Source organism: Equus caballus, chromosome 5, assembly GCF_041296265.1.
Source record: "Equus caballus isolate H_3958 breed thoroughbred chromosome 5, TB-T2T, whole genome shotgun sequence".
NCBI lineage: Eukaryota > Metazoa > Chordata > Mammalia > Perissodactyla > Equidae > Equus > Equus caballus.
The window spans coordinates 80172791-80193005 of record NC_091688.1 but is presented as its reverse complement, the minus strand read 5'-3'; the positions used below and the strand labels follow the sequence as shown (position 1 = coordinate 80193005).

The 20215-nt window shown below is 41.2% G+C and overlaps 1 protein-coding gene across 7 annotated transcripts in view; it reads left to right on the top strand.

Annotated features, from left to right (window-relative positions):
• LRRC8B (leucine rich repeat containing 8 VRAC subunit B) overlaps positions 1–20215 on the top strand; it is a 66303-nt gene that overhangs the window by 1116 nt on the left and 44972 nt on the right. The window lies entirely within an intron of this gene.

The following is a 20215-nucleotide window of genomic DNA, read 5'->3' as shown; positions in this document are numbered from 1 at the left end:
CCCAACTTAAAATAGACAAATTTTTCACAGCTTTCTAAGAGGAAATTAAATGGCATGTGTCTTTATCTGACTGTGGAAGCCCACAACAAAAGTCGAAGGGCAGTATAATGTAACCATCCCGGCACCCTCGATGTGGTCAGGTTACACCTCCTGGGAACCCAAATGCTCTTTGAGTTGTGGGTGCCAAGGTGACTTTCCTTGGGCCCTGGCTTTCCTAGTCAGCAGCCCCACTCTTGAAGAGGATCTAAAATGACAGCTAATCCCGTAGATGATTGGGCCTGTCTGATTTGAGAACCTAAGCCCTAACATGTCTAGTATTACTTAGTTCAGGTAGGGAAGGGGGCAGAGTTGTCACTGAGTGTACAGTTGAGTCATGACCCTTTTCTTATACTTACTCAAAGGCAATTTTTTTATTTTTTATTTTTTTGAGGAAGGGTACGCCTGAGCTAACATCTGCCAATCCTCCTCTTTTTGCTGAGGAAGGCTGGCCCTGAGCTAACATCCGTGCCCATCTTCCTCCACTTTATATGTGGGATGCCTGCCACAGCATGACGTGCCAAGCGGTGCCATGTCTGCACCTGGGATCCGAACTCGCAAACCCTGGGCAGCTGAAGCAGACCGTTGGCACTTAACTGCTGTGCCACCTGGCAGCCCCAGCAATGTTTTTATTATAGCAAAACAAACAAACAAACAAAAATCTACATGTTAGAATTAAATTTACTGTTCTTTGAAACTTGTTCAGTTTGTCTTCAGTTGGAAAGGTGTTCCAACATGTCCAGCTTAAGATGAATATTTGCACATTTGGAGTGATTTCATTTGACTAGTTGTTAAGATTTGCTTTTTTAAGACCCTTCCCTGTATCACCATTCCCATCAGGATCCTCAGAATGAAAGCGCCAACATTAATTTCAATGAAAAGGGCCCTAATCAGTATAACTTGAAAAGCATACCAGGCCCTCCAAGTTTGTTTGTTGTTGTTGTTTTCAACAGACTTTTTTTTTTAGAGCACTTTTAGGTTTATAGTAAAATTGAGCATGAAGTACAGAGATGTTTCAACATCCGCCACCACAGTGTTATGTTTGTTACAATCGGTGAACCTGCATTGACACATCATTATCACCCAAATGATATGGACCAAAGTCCATACTTTTCGTTAGGTTTCACTCTTGGTGTTGTCCGTTCTGTGGGTTTGGGCAAATGTGTAACAACCATTGTAGTATCATCAGAGTATGATCCTATATCATAGTATAACTGTCCTAAAAATCCTTTGTGCTCCACCCATTCATCCCTTCCTCCCCACAACCCCTGATATTTTTACTGTTTCCCTAGTTTTGCTTTTTCCAGAATGTCATATAGCTGGAATCATGCAGTCTGTATGTAGCCTTTTCAGATTGGCGTCTTATACTTAGTATTGTTCGTTTTAGTTTCCTCCATGTCTTTTCATGGCTTGATAGCTCATTTCTCTTTAGCACTGAATAATATTCTGTTATCCCTCCAAGTTTTTATTAGATTGTGTAGATATTTTCCTGCAGTGGCCTGAAATTTGTTATTTTTTGTTTTGTTTTCTGAATTTGAAAGGAGGGAAACATTTTAATATTTAGGAGATTGCTACGTTAGCCAAAGTTTTTGTTTGTAAACAAATTTTTTTTTAAAATTTTCGAGTCTTTTTCTATACTCTATAGCTGAGTATTTTAATGTTCCTTTTTAATTTTTTACTGCCCATACAAAAATAGCCTATTTAATCTAATCTCCAATATTTATTTAATGTCTCTCAAGTTGAATTTCCAAATTTTATCTTTGTTTCTCCTTGCCAGCATCTTTCTGTCATATGCCGCTATTACCAGAAACGAATGTATGCTGAATTTGTCTGTTTCTCCAAACTTGGTGGAATGGTTTACCTCCTTCCATGAGCATACCGCTCACTGCTTTCCTTTCTCAGAGAGTATCAGATGCTCCTCAAACAGTTCAGACCTGTAACTACTCAAAAGGAATTGGGGAGGTGCAATTACAGCATAACATTTATTTAGCCATTGTAAAATGCATTCTAGCCAGCTCTGGTGGTCTCGTGGTTAAGATTTGGTGCATTCACTGCCGCTGCCCTATTCGTTTCCCCATCAAGAAACCACGTCATCCATCTGTCAGTTGCCATACTGTGGAGACTGCCTGTTGTTGTGATGCTGAAATCTATGACGCTGATATTTCAAATACCACCAAGGTCAACCATGGTGGACAGGTTTCAAGGGAGCTTCCAGACTAAGGCAGACTAGGAAGAAGGACCTGGCCACCGCATTCTGAAAAAATTGGCCATGAAAACCCCATGAATAGCAGGGGAGCATTATCTGATATAGCTCCAGGAATGTGAGAGGATGGTGCAAAGAGATTAGGCCGGGTTCCACTCTGCTGTGCACAGGGTTGCTAGGAGTCAGAATCCACTCCATGGCCCTAAACAACAACATCAACAGCAAGAAATACATTCTAATTTCTGTCATGTCTGTTTCCACGTTGCTGCCTTTCTTTTATTGCTATTGCCTACTTTGACTTTATTTCCCATCTGTATTTTCTAAACTTCCTACACACCTTTTTTATGACTTAGTTTTTTCCAGTGTTTACAATAATGTCTTTGGCAGACATAAATTATTTTTCCTTTTCTGGACCATTAAAATTGATCTTAAATAAAATTAGGTCTAACTCCAATCAGTGAATCTCTCTGGTAAGTTCTTATCACTGCTGTTCATTTAGAAAGTGAATAATGGTGGGTCATAATAAACTCCCTGTTCTATGATTGCCTCTCATTCAGGATTCTACTCAGTTGCAACACAATTTGAATTCATGTCTTCAATGCTGTTGTTAACCCTATGTAAAGGAAATGAATAAAAATGAGTTGCTAGAGCTTCAACCTTGACCTTTCCTTTTGTCTTTTTGCCCTTTATGCTGTCTTTGATATGGGTCACATGATTCTGCTTGTCCCTTTCCAGACTGTGTATCTTTGAATTTCATCTCCTGCTTCTTTGATTTCAAGTCCCTTGTAATTCTTCTTGTCTGTCTCATCCTGTGGCCATTTCCAGGGCCCCATTCACCAATGCCTACTCCTCAGTCAACAGCATCTTCCACAGCAGCTACCAGCTGCACAGCTGCTATTTCTCTCGTTTCCAGCTCCGTGCAGATGACAGAGATCTTCCTCCTCCATCTGTGATGGAAACGGAATTCTGTACTGTGGAGTAGCGTATTCCTTTTGATTGTTTCTCGGGTATAAAGATTTGAGGGCATAGTCAAACCTTCCTTTCTTTTGTCAAATTCCTTTTCAGCATTTTTACAATCCCCCCACCCCCAAATCTACTGCAAATTATAAGCAGGAGTTCTTCAGGCTTCTCCCTAAGAACATGGACTTTGCAGACTGATGGGCCTGAGCTTGAACCCTGTACCATCACTTTGGATGAGTTGCTGGATTAGTTAGGATTAGCTGCCAATTACAGAGACCGCAAAGAAAAATGGTTTAAACAAAGTGATGTTTGTTTCTCTTTCACATTAAAAAAAAAAGCTTATAGAGAGAAAATCCAGGGCTGGTATTATGGTTTTACAGTCTTCTGAGGCCTTGTCTGGTTCACCTTTTAGATACCCGATACATTAGATGAGGCCTTCGACCTCATGGTCCTAGAAGGAGCAGCAGCCATCACATCCAGGTTCTGAGTAGTAGAAAGGAGGAAAGAAGGAAGGGGAAAGGCAAGAGCCCATGGTCTCTTAAGGAAATTTCCTGGAGGCTGACATACACTTTTTGTTACATCTCATTGGCTAGAAGTTAGTAATGTGACCTCACTTAGCTGGGGAATATTGTCCTTATTCCAGACAACCTTATGCCAGGGTAAAACATGGAAGGTTCACATCCTTGGGAAGAAAGAGGAGAAGGAACATTGGAGTAGCCAAGCACCACAGGTATTCTACATCTCTTGTTTCTTGACTAATATTACCTATCTCACAGAATTCTTAGGATTAAGAGAAATACTAACATTAAAGCATCTAATACAGTATCTGGCATAAAACAAACTTTCGGTAAATATTAGTTCATATTCCTCCTATTTCTTTTTCGTGAATTGTCCTAGTTTCCCTCCTATCACATCATTGGCATCCAAATCCTATTTTAAATACTCGGGCACTTGATCTAGTTGTTGGTACCAGACTGTAGTCTTGTACCTTTTCATGGGAGAGAGCAGCACATTATTACTCAATGTTGGGGTTTATTTCTTAGCTTAAAACATGGCTTAGATTAAAAACATAGCTCTTGAAATCGAGTAGACCTGGACATGAATCCTGGCTCTGCCACTTACTTGGTGTGCATCCTTAGCCTCTTGCACCCTCAGTTTCCTCATCTATAAACTGGGCGGAATCGGATATGAGGATTAAATGAAACAATGTGTATAGAGTTCCTAATAAATTGTGCCTGGTAAAGTAAATGGTAGCTTTTCTTTTCTTTTTTAATTTGTCCTAATCTGGGTGAAACTTTTTGAAAATAAACTCTTAGTCCATTTTAAAAAATGCTTAAAAATTGGTCATCCCCATACGTATCCAAATGTGCCTTGTTAAATTTTAGTCAAACTTTTTGAGAATTGTCTCCAAAATCAGTTTAAAGCCCAAAGCAGCAAAATCTTTCCTGTGTTTTTTGATCAAAAACAGAATAGCTCAGCCTTAACCTTCTTCAGCCTTAATTTGAATGATTTGCGTGTGTGTGTGTGTGAGTGTGAGAGTGTGTGTGAGAGAGAGAGGAAGATTGGCCCTGAGCTAACATCTGTGCCAATCGTCGTCTGTTTTGTGTATGGGATGCCACTAGAGCATGGCTTGATGAGTGGTGTGTAGGTTGGTGCCCAGGATCTGAACCCAGAAACCCTGGGCCAATGAAGCAGAACCTGTGAACTTAACCACTGTGCTACCGGCCCAGCCCCTTGATTAGAATGGTTTTTGACTGATCTATTCTCAGAAACTGAAACATTTCCATCGATGAATATATTTCATTGTATTTTTTTTCAGCAGCTGTTTATTAATTACCTACTGTGTGCCAGAAACTGTCCTAGGTTCTGGGGACAGAGTGGTAAGCAAAATGCACGTGGTTCCTACCATCATGGAGGTTGCAGGTTACTGGGGAGACGGGTGAATCAATCGCTGCAAATAAATGACAAATTGCCGCTATGAAAGTTGTTAGGAAGGAGACACACAGATGCTGTGGAAGCATGTGCAAAAGTCTTATGGTCAGTGGTTGAATGGCAACTTTAAGAACAAAAAATTGGCCAGTGAGCTGAAGTAAGGAAATGGTATGGGAATGTGGTTTGAAATGAGCTCAGATATGAGATGAGCCTGCCACTAGGCACGGATCAGAATGTGCCACAGGTTTCCAACATCACTCCAAAGAAGGCATTTCATAATGTTTGGAGCCGTCTTTAAAATAAGTGTATATAATATGTAACTTCTCAAAGTGATAATCAGCGAGGGGCTACATAATTCAGGAATAATTTAATTATTTTATAATTTATGCATGCTATTTTCGCAAACTTTAAATACAGATAAATTTTTGATGTACCACGCAGATGAATCTGAGAAAGTTGGCTGTAAAGTAGGAACTTTTCAGAGAGCGTCAGAGAGTTGATCTGTGTCACCCTTGGCAAGTGGAATTTGGAGCCATTTGGCTGAATGGGGGCCATCTGGAAGACTGCTGGCAGAAGAGCAGGTGGTCCATAAAGCAGCACTGGAAAATGACCACAGGATGGGAGGTGTGGGCAGTGTGTTCCAGAGAGCTGGCTGGACTGCTATGCCTGGGATGGCCTATCTCAGGGCCAGTGGGCAGCCCCAACATCCAGTTCCTCTGAGGTTTTCAGGTTTGCCTAGACAGGAACCCAGCTCAGCACATTGGCATTGGGGTACCATTTCTCCTTGCCCTGTCCTGCTGAGCTATGGGGGGATCCTTTGGGAAAATATTGCCTCTCTCATCCATTTGAGAGCCTTGGAGGGTGACCGGGGAGGCCCTGCTTTTATGTACCGTGGTAGGGCATGACTGAGCCTCGGGGGGCAGAGCTGTCTGCCGTTGGACTGCAGGTTGTTTCTTGCTCTGAGAGGATAAATTTAAGATGAATTCTGTGCATCTCTCTAGGCAAGACTAAATGAGCTTGTTCCTGGCCCTATTTCAGTGCCAAAATAGGCAGTGCTCAGCTGAACGATGATTTGTCTTCCAAAAGCGTTTGTGAGTCATGATGCAGTTTCTCAGATGCACAGTGTTGTGCATGGTGGTCAGGTTCCCAGGCTTCCCCAAGAGTATTTACTATGCCAGCACTGCCCTAAGGTGCCACAAGTCTTTCATGTTCACCTTCTCAGGAATGCCCTTGGAACTGGGACTTTCTCTCGTTTCCACTTGCTCTGGGATTTGGAATTCCTCAGTGGCACACCAACCTTGTTCCTACCCCAGGGACTTTTCAGTTGCTGTTCTCTCTCTGCCAGGCATGCTCTTCCGTTGTGAATTTTCGTGACTGCTTCCTTGTCTTCAATGAAAGGTCAGCTCAAACGTGACCTCAGAGTTACAAAACTGACCACCTTTGGTAGAGGACCCCTGCCTTCCACACCTGCCCCATCACAGTCTTTCAGAGTTGGTTTATTGTTTGCTTGCTTACCTTCTGTTCTCCTTGCCCCCACCAGACTATAAGTCCTGTGACAGCATGGACCTGGTCTCCCTTGTTTGCCTGCTCTAAAGCCTGGTGTGTAGTAAGCTTCCCAAACTGCTGCATGTGATATTGGGCAAAAAATTTATCCCTTTGAGCATAAAATGGGGATAATAGTACCCGGGCTATGTGCCTCGTAGAACAAATGAGGGCCTGAAGTTGGTGTACTGAAGATACTTTCTTTTTACCAAAACTTACTATTCTCTTTAGATTCCCTATTTTTGCAAATAGCAATACTATTTACCCAGTTACGTAACCCAAGGAAACCTGGAACTCACTCTGGGCTTCTCTTCACTTCATTCCCCCCAAACTGCTCCTTATGTAATTGGTATCCATTTTGTCCGGAGGCCGTATCCTCAAGGTTCCTCCCATCAGCACCCTCCCCCCACAGCCTCTTTACTGTCTTGAGTCTTTTCCACCCATACTTCAGTTTGTAGACTTTCCTATCTTCCACTTCCAAATTTGTTGTCCACACTACAGGAGAGAAATCATTCTGAAAGGCAAATCTCATACCATCACTGCCTGGTCTAATAGCCCCGTACTGACTTGCTTTTCACAGGATCAAGTCCACACATGTTGGTGAGCCATGTAATAAAGTCTTCCTTTGCTTCCGTAACTCTCCAGCTTTGCCTCTTGCCACCATGTCATTTCTAAATCTCCAATGCACGCACCTGGACACAGTGTGCACAGTCACACCCCATACACCAGCCTTCCGAAACTATTTGCAATACCAGGAGGAAGGCACTTGGTAGCCAGATGGCTTCACTTCATGGGTTTGTTCCTTCTCTCTGTCTAGATGCTCGTGTCCCCTTGTCAAGTACCTGCCCATCTTTCAAGACTCAGTTCAAGCATACCTGTTCTGAAAGACCATTCCAGATACTTTCGCTCTGCCTACCACCCCCAAGACTCTTCATTCTTTCCTCTGTGCTGCCCCCAAGGCATGTACACCTCTCATAATACCTGTGCCAGAGAACGGCTCTGCCTCCTCCTAGGTGCTCCTTCATGAAAAAGAATATTTTGTTCATCTCCTGGGCATCCTGGGCCAGGCGTCATACCTGGCATATTGTGGGCACTTGATAAAGGGATATCTGGGAGAGAATTAGGGAATAAAATTCAGCATACTTATTACCTAGTCCAGGGCATTGTTTCAATAACATACTTTTGACTGGTATTTGATTAAAATTTGAACGATCTCCTTGAAGGTTAGAAGCAAGAAGCTACATTGTATATATGCTGTTAATAGATATCAGTTGAATGGCCAAAATATTTTTTTAATGAGCTAGCGTTTATTGAACATTTACTGTGGCCAGAGTTCTGGCTTTGGCCACTTGCAGGGGATGCTTGAGACAGCTTTTGCACTTTTCTGACATAATCCTGGCTTTGTCTTTCTATTAGAAGTCAAAATTTTAGATGGTCGGCACAAGCTCTTGGTGTACAGGCAGTTTAGAACAGTGTCTCTGAATGTTTTTCTTCCAGTATCCACAAAAAGAATTTTGAAAAACTATGTGCTCCCCTCATACATTTGAAAAGTTAATATCTAAAATTTTTCATAATGATTTTAAATAGTTGCAAAAGATGACATTGTTGATGTTATAAATATTGAATTTTTAAAAAATCATCTTTTTACGGCCAGCCTGGTGGCGCAGCAGTTAAGTGCGCACATTCCTCTTTGGTGGCCCAGGGTTCGCTGGTTCAGATCCCGGGTGCGGACATGATGCTGCTTGGCAAGCCATGCTGTGGTAGGCGTCCCAAATATAAAGTAGAGGAAGATGGGCAGGGACGTTAGCTCAGGGCCATTCTTCCTCAGCAAAAAGAGGAGGATTGGAGGCAGATGTTAGCTCAGGGCTAATCTTCCTCAAAACCGCTCCCCCTCCCCCAAAAATCATCTTTTTAATGTACCCAATGGAAGCTAAATTAAATGCCAATATGATTTCATATCTACCATATCATCCATTTAAAAAAAACATAAAAATAAAATAAAAAACACATGAGCAAGCTCTTCTAGGAAAGCTGGGAATTTTACATAGTTGTCCCCTTTGTGGAATTCATTTCATTCCTCTTTTCCTATAAAACTTAATCCCAATGTAACATTGTGTTTGAAAATCTTTCATAGATTACCTTGTCATACGCTTCTGACACACACACATACACACACTATATCTATGTCTATTTTTTAAGTTCTTGTGAAGGTAAGGCTCTAAATGTTAAATAAAATTTCTGTTGGATTGAGTTATTATGATTTTTATTAATATACAATTAACCAGAATAAGTATGTTAGAATTTTGCTGAATAATTATTAAGCATAGGGAAACTTTTGTTGGAAAATCATCTCTCAGTGAGATGCATGGGGCTTAAAAATAGTTTATGCATAAGTAAATATTACTGCTAGAATGAGATAGGCTTCATGATCAAATCAAGTACTTCCTTTTAAATGTAAGTGCTTAAGAAATCTTGCTACATAAATAGGTACTTGGGAATGAAGGCAGTATAATTCCACTCTGTTTTTTAAACTCCTGCATTATATGCTGAAAGTTACCTGCTGATTGATCACCAAAATGATTTTCAGTGTTCTCTTGTCTGACAGCTTGATGAGGTCTTCCTCCACTGTTGTTCAAAGCGAAGAAATGGATACTTTCCCCTGACTCTCAAAAGGATTTCTCAGGCATAAAAGTCATTTACTTTCTTAACATCTGTAACCCTACAGGTATTTCAGTGGCCTTCTGCTTGGGGTCCTGGAGAGTCCTACTCCCCAAGGCAATGCACCAGAAGCAGACTCCTGAGAAGTGAGATGTTTGTCTTTCTTTTGGAGTGTAGGAAAAGGATGACTGAAAGGGAAAGAAGGAGATGGCTAGAAGGAATCAGCAGGACATCGGATGTTTTGAAGCAGATACTTTCAGACAAGAGTTAATTGATGATCTGGAAATAGATTCTACCAGAGTACCCCTCGCTCCACAAAAGGGCCCCCAAATCCCACACCCTAGTTCGAAGATCAACTGGTTTGGATGCTAAAGAAAACTTTTCAGTGAAATTAGCTATCAACTCTAAGAGAAAAGGCCCCTAATAGGCCAATTTAAAGATTTCTTCTTGGTAGGTGGGAACATTCAATAGGGAAAAAGCATGGTTAGAGCATATCACTTTTTTAAATATACCCGATGGGAGCTAATTTGATACCATTATCCATTTTTAAGAACCCGCAGTCAAACTCTCCTAGAACAGTTAGAAACTTTACATAATTTTTTTATACCCATTGTTACACTAGATATAAAAAGGGTGTTAGTAAAGACCACTAGATGCTTGACTGACAGTCACCTAGGTCAGTGGGTGACTGGTTTCTAACAAGTTCTAATCCCACTGAAAAAAAAATTTCTTCAGCATTTTATCAAGGATGCTAATTTCTTCCCAGGAGAAGGGTATACATTACAGCATACAAAAAGGTTTGATCCCAAGCTAAGTTTGGGACGTTTTTTTCTTTACCGAGTAATGCAGTCTGCAGGGAGAGGAGATGGGCCTGGCTGTCATCCTGTTAAGTTTGTTGTTGGTGCCTTCCAGTCAATCCCGACTCCTGGTGACCCTGTGCACAGCAGAGTGGAACCCTGCCTGGTCTTTTTGTGCCATCCTCGCTATATATGACAATGCTCCCATGCTATTGAGAGGATTTTCATGGCCAATTTTTTCAGAAATCGGTGGCCAGGTCTTTCTTCCTAGTCTGTCTAGTCTGGAAGCTCCGCTGAAACCATGGGTGACCCTGCTGGTATTTGAAATAGTGGTGGCATAGCTTCCAACATCACAGCAACAGGCAGCCTCCATCGTATGACAACCAACAGGTGGGTGGTGTGGTTCCCTGACTGGGAAATGAACCCACGTTGCTGCAGTGAGAGCGCCGAATCTTAACCGCTAGACCACCAATCCTGATGAGTAGGGAACCTTTACTGGTCTTTCTGGTCCTGGATGCTCTTGCATGCATGAAAGGACACTGTACAGATGTCCCTTGCTCTCTTACCTTCTCCCAAGGGTTCACAGAAAATCTCTCCTGAAACAGTTCACAGGAACCCCCACCACATTACTTGCTATGGTATATGTTTGTACATCACTTCTAACATACCAAAGCGTTTACATTCATACTTATTCTCCTGATGACTTGCAGTAGATGGAGCCAGTATTATCCCCACGATACAAATGTGGAGACTAGTTTGTAAGGGGATATGTGGCTTGTCTAGGCAAACCCCACTAGTTAGCAGCAGATCTGGCACCCGATGAAGTGGCTTTTTCTACAATATATTGCCTGGTGCCTTTTCCCAGATGTGTTATTTTGTAAAAGACTCTAAGGATTGGAAAATTTGCCTTAAAGTCATCTTATTAAGACTAACTAAGATAGACATGTTTGTAAAATGCTTAGTAGAGTACATGGCTCTCAGCAGGCCCCCAGATTTTTAAAAAACAATGCATTTGAGTTTTTGTTCTGTCATGCTTCATTTTATAGGTTTGAAAAACTTAATTCATTCAACAGATTTTTTTTTTTTGAGCACTTAATATTTGCCAAGCATTGTGCCAGGTGCTGGGAATAAATCCAACAAAGAAGAAAACAAAAAAAACCCCTTTTTGCATGGAGCGTACATCCTGGAAGAGGGAAGATAGACAATAAGCAAATACAAGGTATTATGTCATGTACTAAGTGCTGTGAGAAAACAATCAGAGTGAGGGGCTGGAGCGAGGTTGGTGGTGGGGATTAGATAGGGTGGTCAGGACAGCATCCCCTGGAAGAGACTTTTCTTTTTGAGGAAGATTAGCCCTGAGCTGCCTCCAATCCTCCTCTTTTCGCTGAAGGAAGACTGGCCCTGAGCTAACATCTGTGCCCATCTTCCTCTACTTTATATGTGGGACACCTTCTACAGCATGGCTTGCCAAGTGGTGCCATGTCTACACATGGAATCCAAACCGGTGAACCCTGGGCCGCCGAAACGCAACATGCGAAGCTAACCGCTGTGCTACCAGACCAGCCCTGGAAGAGACTTTTGAGAAGACCTGAATATTGTGCTCGTTGAGTCTGAGTTCAAAGCCCTGAGTTTATTTGGATAAGTTGATTCAAGTCATGGTATTCTAGAGTTGCGTGTGAGAGACCTTAGAGAGTATCTATTGATTTTTAACGTTTTTATATTATAGATGTCCTTGAGGGTCTTTCTCAAAAAAATACTTTTTCGCATAACATTTTAACATGCCTTGAAATCATCCTTGGATCACCTCAAGTTCATATCCCTGTTCTATTTCAGTCCTTTCTTGTTACTGATAAGACGTTAAGGTTGAGAAAGGCAAAGTAAGAATCATCTACAATGTCACAATTAGTGGCTGAGTCAAAGACTTAAGATTCCCACAAAGTTGTCCATTTTTTCCACTAAAATCTGTAAATAGCTAGAGTGTTAAGTTCTCTAAAACAGTTGTAGTCCATAAGCATCTCCTGCTTTTTGTGTATCTGCACCATTTTTATTTACATAGAGTAAAACCTCCCCAAGTAGCTTGTGTAGCTGGTGTGGCTCCTTTTCCTATTTCCTGACCAGTAACAACATAAATAACATCCCAAGTATTGCAGATGTCCTAGAGAATTATGAGCAGGGAGAACTCAGGCTGGCAGCAGGAAAGGAAAAACAAAAATGGAGATCTTGGGGTGAGGTTTCTCTTTTCTTACAGATGAGACTTTGGCATGTCATGACTTTAAAGGGCAAATAGGGACTGATACTGCCTTTGAAGGTCTCTGAATGTACAGACAGCAGAGAGGTGGCGAGGAGAAAGGCGTTGTCCCAGTTTCAACAGGGGCAGTGACTCCCTAGGGTGAAACAGCAGTCACCCCGCCACTCCACCCAGTGATTTCCTCTTGGGACATTTTATACAGAAACTTGGAAGATAAACTTGTCACTTTCAGGAAAATATTCATTGTACCAACTTATCTTCCCAGCCACACTTCCTTACCAGATGTCTCAACTTTCAGTACTACAAAAGCCCAAAAATTTTAAGTAGTAATCATCCACACATGATTTCCAAAATTGGATGCTGTGTAATGCTTTTGATTTGCATACAAGATTTTCTAATGAAATACATCTGGCTTTAAAACCTCCAAGTCTGCGTCCTATAAACATTGATATTTATTGAATTTTTAGGCTGCTTTCTATTGTTGCTCTCTTAAAGAAAACTTACTTTTTCCATTAGAAGTGCCCGTTAATGTCGTGACACCTCTGATAGAAAAAAGTCTAGCCTTTTCTCTCTTAATCTGTGAAAGACCCTTTCTGCCATAGTCCCTATCCCCACTCCTATTTTGGGGTATTTCTAGCCTACTTTTCCATCTGTGTGCCTTGTTACTATGGTGATGGGCACCATAGAAATAGAGAACAAAGCAGATATAATAAGCATCTCCTACATGGTTTACAATGCTGAAAGGGGATCTAGATTTTTCATGTGTGGCTTGTTCTTTATTGGCAGCAGGACTGGACCAGCCCAGCTGGGAGTGGGCACTAGGGTTACAGGCTGGTTCCGGCCCTGCTATTCCCATTGTTCTGCACTTCACTAGACCTTTCACTACCTAGAGTCATGAAGGTGAAGGAAGAGCGTTGGAAGCAGGCGGGGAGAATGTAGTACAGAAATTAGTGGCATACAAAGAGTCAACCCAATGCAAAAGGCACATTTACTGAAGCATGTTACATGGGAGGGAATCTTAGGCTTGTTTTAGTAGTCATTAACCCTGTTGCTTGATTTTGCATTGTTCAACTTAGCTTTTCAGTGGAAATTTGCCAGCTTAGGTTTTCCTCCCTTCAAGGTAGTTAGCCTGTATTAGATTTATTTTTGGTGAGGAAGATTGGCCCTGAACTAACATTTGTTGCCAATCTTCCTCTTTTTGCTTGAGGAAGATTGTCCTTGAGCTAACATCCTTGCCAGTCTTCCTCTATTTTGTATGTGGGATACCACCACAGCATAGCTTGATGAGTGGTGTGTAGGTCCATGCCTGGGATCCGAACCTATGAACCCCAGGCTGCTGAAGCAGAGCACATGAACTTAACCACTATGCCATTGGACTGGCCCCCTAAGTTTTTTAAAAATTAAATAGAAATCTATCTTGATTACTAATAGCTTGTAGTATTTGCTCCCGTCTGTTAAATTTTCTTAAGTAAGTGGTTAAATTGTTAATACACACTTATTTTATGCTTGTCTTAGGATTGCAATTAAATATTTTCTACATATTGTGGAAATTAGTGTTTTCCATAGAATCCGAGAGAAGATGCTCACTGGTAGTTTATGCATGTTCATTCTTTCATATATTACATCTTCATGTATCATATTCTTAGACACCCCTGATAAAATACTCAAAAGATTAAATAAAATATTCCAGTTAATCAATTTCATCTTCTGGACAATTGTTTTTAAATTTATTGTTATGTTTTAAGTTTTGTGTTGCTTATATTTTTATATTTCAGGGGCATATACAGGGTAAAATAACTTAGCACAATGTTTTAGAATATGGAGAATATTTAGAATATAGAATATTTAGAATATGAAGTCATGAGACATGAATTAAAATTTTCAAGTGAAAGGAGCTGAATGTTCCATGTGCCTTTGCATTGTGGCATGAGGGCCTAAAGTTCCTCCTATCTAAATTCTTGTTTCTTTGTACCTCCTTTCTTTTTGCCTGATGAACCCATATTTTGCCAATTTTGTTATCTGCTATAATGTCTGTTAAACTGATATGAAATGCTTGGAATCAACTTCATACTTTGTTTTTTCAATACCTGCTAGCCCTCCCCCCAGTCAGCTTTTCCCCTTTGTGACGTGAATGAGTGAAAGACCGAGAGCACTGGAGTGGGGGTTGGAACTCCCAGTGCTGACTTTGGCTTATTCTTTGCCTGGGGCGCACTTGGAGATGATGTTTTTTTTTTTTTTTTGAGGAAGATTAGCCCTGAGCTAACTGCTGCCAATCCTTCTCTTTTTACTGAGGAAGACTGGCCCTGAGCTAACATCCATGCCCATCTTTCTCCACTTTATATGTGGGACGCCTGCCACAGCATGGCATACCAAGCAGCGCCATGTCCGCACCCAGGATCTGAACCGGAGAACCCCGGGCTGCCAAAGCAGAACGTGCGAACTTAGCCACTGCGCCACCAGGCCAGCCCCTCGAAGACGAATTTTTAACCATATGAACAGCACACAGCTTCATCTGTATGAGGAGCTCCTTCCATCCTGAGGAGCCCAGTAGCCACAAGGAAAGTTTTAAAGCAGAAGGTGACATCAGATTTGTTTTGGGAAGTGATGCTAGCAGCTATGTGGAAGATGTATTAGAGATGAGACAGATCAATTGGGGGCCAAGTAGGGTATTGGGGATGGAGCAGAGGAGACCAATATGAAAGAAATTTGAAAAAGAGGTCATATTCCTACTTCCTTTCATCACAAGGATCCCATGGTAATTACCTAAGTCAAACTATGATTACCAAGTTTTACTCTAACTTCTAACTTTTCAGTCGTTTTTCATAGAAGGAATGGATTAAGTTCTCTTTGGATTATTTATTGGGTCCTCCAAATCTTCAATTTCAGCTTACCAGTGAATATACATTACCTTAGTACAACTTTAAAAATCATAGCTTCTACTGTAGACTGAATATTTGTGTTCCCCCCACAAAATTAATGTATTGAAATCGAACCTCCAAAGTGATGATATTAGGAGGCAGGGCCTTTGGGAGGTAATCAGGTCATGAGGGTGAAGCCTTCGTGAATGGAAATTAATGCCCTTATAAAATAGAATCCAGAGAGCTCCTCTGTCCCTCCAGCCATGTGGAAGGCACAGCAGGACGGGGTCCAGGTGTGAACCAGGAATCGAGGTCTCACCAGGCACTGAATCTTCTGGTACCTTGCTAGTGGATTTCTTAGCCTCCAGAACTGTGAGAAATGTTTGTTGAGTAAGCCTCTCAGTCTATGGTAGTTTGTTATAGCAGCCAAAATGAACTAAGACAGCTTTTAAGCATGAATATCTTCTGACTAGAAATGAGGAAAGACTTGGGAGAAATAGTGTTTGTTCTCTGGGAAGAACAAACAAAGAGGTCTAGTGAAATCAGGTATTCACTCCATGCAGGACAGCTCGTTGTCTTCCAGAAGGCTTGAAAACTGGGGGCGCATGAGGTAGGTTTTGTGGAGAGAATAGAGCTTGTATTTGTGAGGAGTTTGCTCCTTCGTGGGCGATTGTTCTCTGATCCCTCCTGGGCGGAGGGAGTTTCGATTGCATTTGATGTTATCATCAATGGGAACGTAGAGAGTAGGCCAGCCAGAATCATTTCCAGGTTTGCAATTGAGCTGGCATTTTGAGCAATCGCGTAGCTTGGCAAAAGTTAAGACAGGTGGTAGGCAGGATGAGCGTTCACTCTCGTTTGTCGTGTTGACTTCTACTCCTGCACTCATTACTGAATGCGTGAATGAATGAATGCGTGTTTAGTCTGCAGTTCATTCCATTGAGCTAAGCTACTTTTTATGCCCCTCAAAGATCTCTTTGAAGATTATTCCCATTCATGCTAGTTTTACTATTAAACGTTTACCAGTTGTGCAGGCTTAGGTAAGTCGCATAACTCTGTTGCCTCATCTGTCAAGTGGAGATAACCTCATGGAGTTGTTGGGAGCATAAATAAGTTGATTGATATAAGGGACTTAGGAGAATATTTAACATATGGTTATCTTGTGATGAGCGTCAGCTTCCATGACTGTTCTAATATCCTGAGTGTATTTGCTTCAGCCTCATCACATCAGCTGTTGCATTAGGGCCTGCGTCCTCCCCCTCAGCTTGTTCCATCTTATCTACCTAGGAGGAGCTATCAGGGCGAGCTCCGCCTGATGTGTCTTTTGATGATTTCTAATTTGTTTCAGTGAACCAGGCTTACATGGACTTTTTCCTGGTCATTTTTAAAGTAGAGTCAAATTACTTAACGCTGAAAAATTCAGCTTGTACAGTTATTGATTGAATAGGAACACTACAGACAAATTAGAAGAAATTATAGCGGTCCGAGGACCAAGTCAGAAAAGCCTCTAAGTTTTTGTTATGGCCTGAAATTTGTTCAATCTTCACATTCTCTGAAATTCAACCTTGAATTATTCAGCAAAGGGACAAATAAAAAGAATTATGGTCCTTCACATTTTCAGTGCTTATTTTGAGATACGTAGACCGTAACCTTGAAAAGCCTCTTGTGATAATTGGTCATGCTGGGTAACAATACTCAAAGTAAAATAAGTCGGGATGGTATAAAATCCTCATTTTTATTTGTTAGAAGTCTTAGAACTCCTTTGTTTCTTTTCCTGTTGTGCATGAAGGTAACTGAATCAGTGACTGGTAGTTTCTTTGTCTTAAAGCAATCTATACAGGGGAAAGTTTATGCTAATAGTATGATCTCATTTTTGAAAAGCCATGATTTTAAAAATCTGTGTGTGTGTGTGTGTGTGTGTGTGTGGAGAAGATGTGAGGAGACACAGAGTTGTCTGGTGTGTGCAGCAGGGGTTGGTGAGAGGGAAAGCGGGTAGAGGAAGGAAACGATTGTTCTGCAGTTTACCCTTTTGAGTCCTGCTTTTCCTCTGGTCAAGTCCTCGGAGATGTTAAACATGGTGAAATCTTATAAAGAAGTTCTTTCTAAAACTGTTTCCTTTCCTAATGAGATTCTGCCTTGGTGCTTTGTTGTCAGCGTGCTGGGAATTTTGAAATGTCCTCTGTGTATTTCTATGATTTTGACCTAATAATCTCATTTAGATTTACCAGGCTTAGCAGCTGTTGTTTTTTTACCAACTATTGCTGTATTGTATTCGTGTCCAAAGTTGAAAAACCCTTTTCTCTATGTTGGCCTAGATTATTTAGAGTTTTATAAAATTGAAACCTTTTCCTCAACTCTTGTAATTTTCATTTACTTCCAAGAAAACTTATGATATAATAATATTAGTATTCCAATGGATAGTTTAGGTAGGTTGACCTGTCTCTCACAGGACACTAATGCAGCTTGCAGTGTGGTTTGTAGAACAGTATTTTCTTGATAAAGTCATCTATCCTCTTTTCTACCAGAGGAAGAAGAGACTTTAATTCCATTGTAATTTAAGTAGTTTTTGGTATAACATGGTAATGTTTGCAGTTTGATATTAAGGATTATTTTTATGAAAGTTGAGAAACCAAAGGCTTTGAAAATGTCCCAGGAGAGCATAAACTCAGAATTATAACCATTTTATTAGATGATTCTGCAGTTTTATTTGAAGAAGGGTATCAGATATTGAATTTTGCCTTTTCATTTAATTATTTAATGTAACACGTTTTTTCTTAAATAGCTTACAGTATATCTTGCTTCCACTGCAATCTCTCTCTTTTTTTTTTTTTTTGAGGAAGATTAGCCCTGAGCTAACTCCTGCCAATCCTCCTTTTTTTGCTGAGGAAGACTGGCCCTGAACTAACATCCATGCCCATCTTCCTCCACTTTATATGTGGGACGCCTGACACAGCATGGCTTGCCAAGCGGTGCCATGTCTGCACCTGGGATCCGAACAGGCGAACCCCAGGCCGCCGAGGCGGAACATGTGCACTTAACCGCTGCGCCACTGGGCTGGCCCCCACTGCAGTCTCTTTTTAGGGTCCTTTAATTTGTCTGTTTTAATTATAAGGCAGTGGTTTTTGAGATCTCAGAAAGAAACTAAGTATACTCTTACATTCTTCCCAGGGTTAATTCTCTTGCTTCTGAATCCCACATGATCTCTATCACATTCCCCATTTTCCTTGTTGAGACCTTAAATTTATTCTTCACATACATTCAGGATCCAAAGCAATAGTTTTCCTTGTTGTCAAGTCATTTGGCCAGTCATTTCTGCCTTTACAGGTAATGATGTCTATAAACAACATGCTCTATCAACTACAAAGCCGTCTAATCACATTTGATTCGACAGTCCAGTGAGGGAAAGAGAGAAGATGGCTCAGTTAATCCCTACTTTATGGATGAACTTCGAGAAGTCCCTCAATATACCCCAAATAACACACAAACAGAAGGGCCAAGACAAGAACCCGGGCCTTTTAACTCCACATGCTGTGTTCTTTCTGCCCTGTCATACTGTGCCAGCATGCCCTGTTCTATACCTTGAGACATTTCCCGTATGAGGAATTTGATCAATATGCTGTGTAAAATTGTTGTACCAAATTTCAGTAAACTTTACAAACCAAATTGTTATTCTTTAGTTCTTTCCCTACTAAGCATTTATTATTGCACTATATATGTAGTGAAAGAGGTTTTCCTGCTTTCAAGGCCAATGACATTGTAAGTGTACAATTTAAGAGGTGAGGAACAGCAGGATAGCAATAAGAGAGATGTCCAAGGAGACATATGACTAAGTGACAAGTTCAGTGGAAAAAGTGTAGAAAGTGAGAGCCTTGCAGGATGAGATAAAATTTGGAAACATGAAGGGGGTAGAAAGGAAATGTCTGAGCGTAGGCGTGCAGGAAAGAAGATCTGCAGCACTGGAATAATTGGGGGTCAAATGATATGTCCAGGATTTGCTTCAAACTAATCCTGGGCATGGCTGTGGTATGAAGTGATAGTTGTTGAAACTGGGTGAAGGGTACATGGGACTTCCTTATATAATATAGTTTATACTTTCGTGTGTGTTAGGAATTTTTCGTAATGAAAGTTTAAAGTATTCAAGTTGTATGCATTTTTTTGTACGGTGGATAGGCTGGCCTATCTGGAATAAAGGGTTTTGTCAAAGGCGCAGTAGAAAATGATGTTGGGAAGGCCGTTTGGAAGCAGATTTGGTGGCAGGTGGGGCTTCCTGAACGTACACTATGGAGTTTGGGTGAGGACTGGTAGACACTGGATCATTGAAGGGACGTGAGTTTTACTTGACTGTGAGCTGCCTAGTCAGCTGGTGGGGTTGCTGTGCAGCCTGGCATCCTCCTCAAGGATGGCAGCAACCCCACCTTACCATCTACTTAGACCCTACCGCATCTGACGTGACATTCAGTTCTGGAAGGCACATTTAAAGAGGGCTTTTTACAAACTGAATTTCAGTGATGGGACCTATCGGGTACAGAGGGTATCTCACACCTTCTTAGGAATCTTCCTTGTAGAACACTCCTTCAGCCATGCTTATCTACCTGGAAAGGACTTGTTTTCCCTTCTGCCAAGTCCCTTTCCTACTTCTTTTCAAACTCTTTCTCTTGTGGGCCTGCGAATGGGCAGTAAATGTGAAATAAAAACATTACTGTGATTCCCCAGTAATATGAAGGTACATGTGCATGACGGCACCTAATTTAACGTCCTGGAAACAGACTGTAACAGCTAACTGAGTTCTACACAGCCTCATTGAACCATTTAGAAAGGCTAACACTTTGGTGTAGCTTTCTGAAGCAAGTTCCTCTTCCTTCCTGTTTAAAATGTTTCTCTGTTGCTGAGGAAAATGAGGGTAGAGGGACATGTCATAGAAATTTGGATAGTTGGTAATATTAAGAAATTGTTAATTATTTGGATATGAATCAGTGGTATACTA